At 38.3% G+C, this 6000-nt stretch overlaps 1 protein-coding gene across 1 annotated transcript in view; it reads left to right on the top strand.

The window, feature by feature from the left end:
* LOC116265352 (uncharacterized) overlaps positions 1-6000 on the top strand; it is a 41663-nt gene continuing 35663 nt past the window's right edge. Inside the window, exon 1 of the mRNA XM_031645914.2 lies at positions 1-260. The gene's annotated coding sequence lies outside the window, so the exon portion shown is untranslated. The remainder of the gene's footprint in view (positions 261-6000) is intronic.

Here is a 6000-nt window from a genome sequence, read left to right as displayed (position 1 = left end):
GTAAACGGAAGAAGCACCCACAGAGAGAGAGCGAATTCCAGGGACTCGATCTGTGCAGTGCTCTCCGATCTTCGCTTAGTCCGGTTCGCCGATTCACCATCCGGAACTCTCAAGGATTGATAGTCGTAGGGTTTTTGGTGGTGGAGGACTCTGGAGTGCTTTTGGTGGGTTTTCTATTTCGTGATGCTGGATATTGAAGTTTGATGCTTGTTTGTGCTTGTTATTGGAAGAAAAAAGTGGATTTCGTCTAACTCGATAAGGTAGACTGGTTCATCATCCCGTACTCTCATGGACAGTGGAGTTCCTGACAGTTTCTATCCGTTGTTTAGCTTTCGTTTCCTGATGCTGTTTATTGATGCTAGACGATTCTTTCTGGCCGTTTCGGCTTTCTTTTATTCTTGATGCTGTTTATTGATGCTGGATGATTCTTTCTACTGGGCGCTTCTTTTAATTGTCTTAAAATTGATCACCGGGTGGATCGCATTTTCCTTGTGGATGAATCTGGTTTCAACTCTAGTTGCATGGATGGTGATTGGTGGTGACTCTTACTTTCTCTGGACAATTCAATTTACATGTCTGCTAAGGAACGGTTTAGCGAATGGAAGACGGAAGCGCGAAATGCTTTTTGCTTGGGAGAAGTTTAGGTGAATAAATTGTGATTTATCATGCGGGATTGCTGCAGGAAGAAGTGACAATACGGGTTGGGAAGTGTGAAAATCATAAAGAATTCACAAAAATCATGACAGTGTTGCTGCACGCAGTCGAAATCTTTGGAAAAAAGTCTGTTAGCAGATAATAGTAGTCTTTTTTTACTAAGTTTTTTTATAAGCTGATACTGTCTCTGTCCGATACCTGTTTTCGTCTGTGTGAAACCATTTGTTTGTTATTAAGCATTTGGACCTTTTTCTGAGGACATTGTCATCTTTAATGTAGTGTCAGTAGCACAGGACTAGGGTTAGTCAATGGATGTAATGGGAATTTGATTATTTCTTAAATGCAGCTAAAGAACTCCTGTAAAATGTATAGACTGGTAATTTCGTGGACATCTAATATGTTTTGGTATTTTTCATAATTTCATGTGAAAAAAAAAAGCAAATTCTGGGTTCTGCTAATGAGAATGTTGGTTAAGAGTAGCTTAGTTTTCTTGTGAACATCAAAGATGGAATTGTTATTAGTAACTGATGGCCTAGAATAGCTTAAGTGGGTGCGATGCAATCTCTTGTGCAAAACTTTATCTAGTGCCGGAGTTAGCCACATGACATAACTTAATGTTCAGGGCTGAGCAAACTCGCTTCAAGTGGTGAAAATAGAAAGTTAAGGCAATATAAACAAAAAACATTGTTTTGGATACTTTGTGCGGTAGTCCTTTTTTTGTGAGTAACAAGATGGATGTGCCAAGGAGAGAATATTTTGGAGAATTGCTCTTGTGGACATCCTTTTGTTAGACCCCACTGTAATTCTTGGAGAAAATCATACTAGCAAGTGTCTTTTTCTTCAATTTTCCTTGTTAAATGTGTTTGTTGTGTCTTATATAGTGGACTACATGTATTAAGCTATTTACGTTTGACAATTATATCTGTTTTTTAGGAGGTAAAATCTATTGGCTTAGACCAGATGAAAACTTGATGTTGAAACTTGAAATACTTCCACTGTTTCACTAAGGGTATGTTCTTAGTAGAAACACTGCATGCCTCAGACATACATATACATACAACTACATGCGTATACATATGTGTCACTGCCACAAATATTCCTGACATTTTTGAAATATCTTGGTAATATCTGTAAAGTGTAAAGTGGCATAAAATGGAAAAAATGGCAAAAATATCAAGTGATGTTTTGAAAATATAGCCAAAGTCAATTTCTTATGATATTATCACAATTATATGACAATATTTTTCCCTTAGGAAAAGCCCTCTGTAGTTTACTTTAATTGTTTGTTTTCCAATTTTTCTTTCTTTTAATACACCCAAAACTAATTTGAATCTTATCAATGTTTATGTAAGAAATTGGAGAACTCATAATCTCATCAAATATATGTTATTTTTGTGTGTGTGTATATATATATATATGTGTGTGTGTGTGTGTGTGTGTGTGTGTGTATGTATTGGATTTCCCAGTTCTTCTTGAGATTTACAAGATATCCAATGAATGCTTGAGAAGTCTCATTTATAAACACATGAGAAAGATTTTTATGACAATGTCATCATGGTCGCAAGTATCTTTGATGTGTTGATTGTATGTTGAGATTATCACAACCCATAATATTGGCAGCATCTTTTAATGGTTTCAGAATATCATCAAAATGAAAAGGAAATGGTACTAACCCGAGATATCTTGATATTTTCCCAAGTCCTTGTAAAAATTTATTCCTTCATATTTTTAAGAATTTGTTTTTTGGTTTTGTTTCTTGTATGTTTCCAAAAAGTTTCTCTACTTGTTTCTTTATGTTTTGGCAAGAAAATTAAGTTATTAATGAGAGAGTGCTACCAGATAGACAGCATATATATATATATATATATATATTATCGGTTTCTTCTTCCAAAAGTCTTGAAGAATTTGTAAATGGAGGAAGATTAAGGTTCTTAGGATGTACTTAGTCTGATATATCATTAGTTTTGACACCAAAATAACCTACTTCTTATTTTGGGTTCTCATCCGATCACCTGTTCTTGACTGTCCAGTCATCTGTTCTGTTTAAATTTTGACAATTAGAAAATATAGAAAATGAAACAAAAGACAATTTTAGCTTATTTTATTATGAAAATTATAAAGCAGAAGTTTAGATGGTTTCAAAAGTCAACAGAACAGAAATGCTATGTTGTTAAGGCCTCGCCTAGGCGCGGACTAAGTGTGAGTCCACACCCCGTCGCATAAGTCCACCACTTAGGTGATATGTGTTGGTGCCTAAGCTCGCCTAGGCTGGCCTAGCTCCAACACGTCTAGTCCATGGGAAAGTGAAAAGTCACATTCCCTTTCAATTAAAGTTTCTTAATTGAGTATATACTAAGTCACATAGGTACTTCAATAAGGTCCACGTACCCGTACCCAAAATAGGTACTTGGACACACTTGGGTACCTTTAGATCCAAACTGCTTAATTTTACTTTGATTTAATTGTTTCCATCCTACTTTTCATTCTATTGTTAAAGTTATTGTTCATTAACATATAATGTTTTTGTTTATATCACTTGTTTATTAAAATGTTGCTTTCATTTTTATTTTTTTGTGTTGTTTTGCATATACACATACATATATCCTGCTGTACCCCCATACCACATTTTTAAAGTTGTCGTATCTCCGTACTCGTACCCAAACCATACCCCTACCAATGTGACTTAGAGTATGTATTGTTTTGTACATTATATCGTATCGATGACGTATTTCTATGTATTGTTGTGTTGATTATGCTGTTATACGTATATACTGTTAGTCACTAAGTCTGTTATATAGTATTGGGATACCTCATACCTGTTATATGTATACATTAATATGGTATGTTATGTACTTATATCATATAGTTATATGTATTGTTAATTTTTATACTTATAAACTTATGTATATACAATTATTATATTATGTTTGTAGAGATACGAACAAGAAGAAGAGGAAGAGAAGCAATGATCACGATGTAACGTGGAAAACCCTCAACACGAGGGAGAAAAAACCACGAATGAGGAGGAGTTGGTGCCCACTAGCAGCCAGACTCTCTCTCTCTTAAGATTATCATTAACACTTAAGGATTAGGGTTACATGACTTAAGTAGAGCCCAAAACGGGCTACAAGGCGGGTCGGGTATGGATCCGGACCCGAAACCCACAATCTATCAACACTCCCCCTCAAGTTGGGCGTACATATCAAACATGCCCAACTTGGATACATTCCTCTCAAATGAAGCTGAAGGAAGAGCTTTCGTCAGAACATCAGCAGTTTGGTCTTCAGACTTCATGTAAGGTAAGATCAACTCTTTCGCATCAATCCTTTCCCGAATGAAGTGACGATCAATTTCAACATGTTTTGTTCTGTCGTGAAGTACAGGATTGTTGGCTAAGTTGATTGCAGACTTGTTATCACAATACATCTTCATAGGTCCTTCAATCTCTATTCCAATGTCAGTCAACAATATCTTCAACCATAATAACTCTGACACTCCCATAGCAACTGCCCTATATTCTGCCTCTGCACTGGATCTAGAGCAAACATCCTGTCTCTTGCTCCTCCATACAACAAGGTTTCCTCCCAAGTAGACACAGTACCCTGTAGTGGATCGTCTGGTATCACCACAACCTGCCCAATCCGCATCAGAATAGCCCTCGATTTCCACAGTCTCTTGTTTCACATACAGGAGTCCCTTACCAGGATTTTTCTTCAGGTAGCATAGCACTCTGTCCACAGCCTTCAGATGTGCATCGGTTGGCGCATGCATGAATTGGCTCAAAACATTCACCGCAAAGGTGATATCAGGTCTCGTGAGGGTAAGATAAATTAGCTTCCCAACCAAACGTTGATATCTTCCCTTGTCTTCTTCACAGAGAGGCTCTCCATCTCTGAGACTCAACTTGTGCCCAGTGTCAAAAGGGGTAGGAGTAGGTCTACATCCCAATTTACCAGTTTCTTCCAGCAGGTCTAATGTATATTTCCTTTGGTTTAGTACAAGACCAGTACTAGACCTAGCAACCTCCATACCAAGAAAATACCTTAGTTTTCCAAGATCTTTGAGGTCGAATTCTGTAGCCAGTAACCCTTTTAGCTTGATAATCTCCTCCTCATCATCTCCAGTAACAATCATGTCATCTACGTAGACGAGCAGGAGAGTAACCTTGCTCTCCTTCTTCTTCACAAACAGAGTGTGATCTCCATTTCCTTGTTTGTATCCATGACGTATCATCACTCTTCTCAGTCGTTCAAACCACGCTCTGGGCGATTGCTTAAGGCCATACAATGCCTTTTTCAGCTTACAACACATTTCTGGTTCTTCATATCCTGGAGGCATATGCATATATACTTCTTCTTCGAGGTCACCATTGAGGAATGCATTCTTAACATCCAGTTGATACATCTTCCACTCCTTCATCACAGCTAGGGATATAACCACCCTCACAGTCTTCATTTTCGCAACAGGAGCAAATGTTTCCAAGTAATCAATTCCATATTTCTGGCTAAACCCCTTGGCCACAAGTCGAGCTTTATATCTTTCAACACTCCCATCTGGTTTGTACTTGATGGTATACACCCATTTGGATCCAACTAGGTGAGCGGCTTCAGGAATCTTCACCACTTCCCATGTCAAGTTTCTTCTTAGGGCATCTATTTCTTCTTTCATTGCATCGGCCCACTTGGAGTCACTTTGAGCTTCAGCGACAGTCCTGGGAATCACAGCCAAAGAAAGAGTAGAAACAAAACACTTGTAATCTCTCCCAAGTCTGGAATAAGAAACAAAATTACCAATGGGGTGTTGAGTACATGACCTGACACCCTTTCTCAGGGCAATGGGAAGATCGTCATTCTTCTTTTCAACCTCATCATGGGTCTCCACGGTCTCCTCGGTAGGACTTGGTTCATCCAGGGAAGGAGTGGCATTGGGATTGGAAGTAGATCTAGCATCACAAGTCATCACCTCTGTCCGAGTACCTCGTCTAGAGTAGAACTGTCCAAACAACTGAGGGCCTTCCTTCTCAATGCTATTGTCACCCCTTTCCTCCTTCTCAGGCACATCAACAGTATTAAGTGATTCTGTTTTCTTGTAGTCCAAAAAATCTATAAACTGAAGTTCCTGTCTCTGAGAATACTCTTCCCTGCCCACAGACTGCTCCCCTGAAGAGGATTCGCACCAAAGTAAGAGGCATGTTCCAAGAAGGTAACATCCCTCGTAACATAAGCTCGACCAGTAATAGGATCAATACATTTGTATCCTTTTTGCGTAGGGGAGTATCCAACAAAGACACCTTTGATAGACCTAGGATCAAGTTTCTTGACATTTGGACTGTGATCATGGATAAAA

Source organism: Nymphaea colorata, chromosome 12 (genome assembly GCF_008831285.2).
Source record: "Nymphaea colorata isolate Beijing-Zhang1983 chromosome 12, ASM883128v2, whole genome shotgun sequence".
Taxonomy (NCBI): Eukaryota; Viridiplantae; Streptophyta; class Magnoliopsida; order Nymphaeales; family Nymphaeaceae; genus Nymphaea; species Nymphaea colorata.
This window is presented reverse-complemented; position numbering and strand designations above follow the sequence as displayed.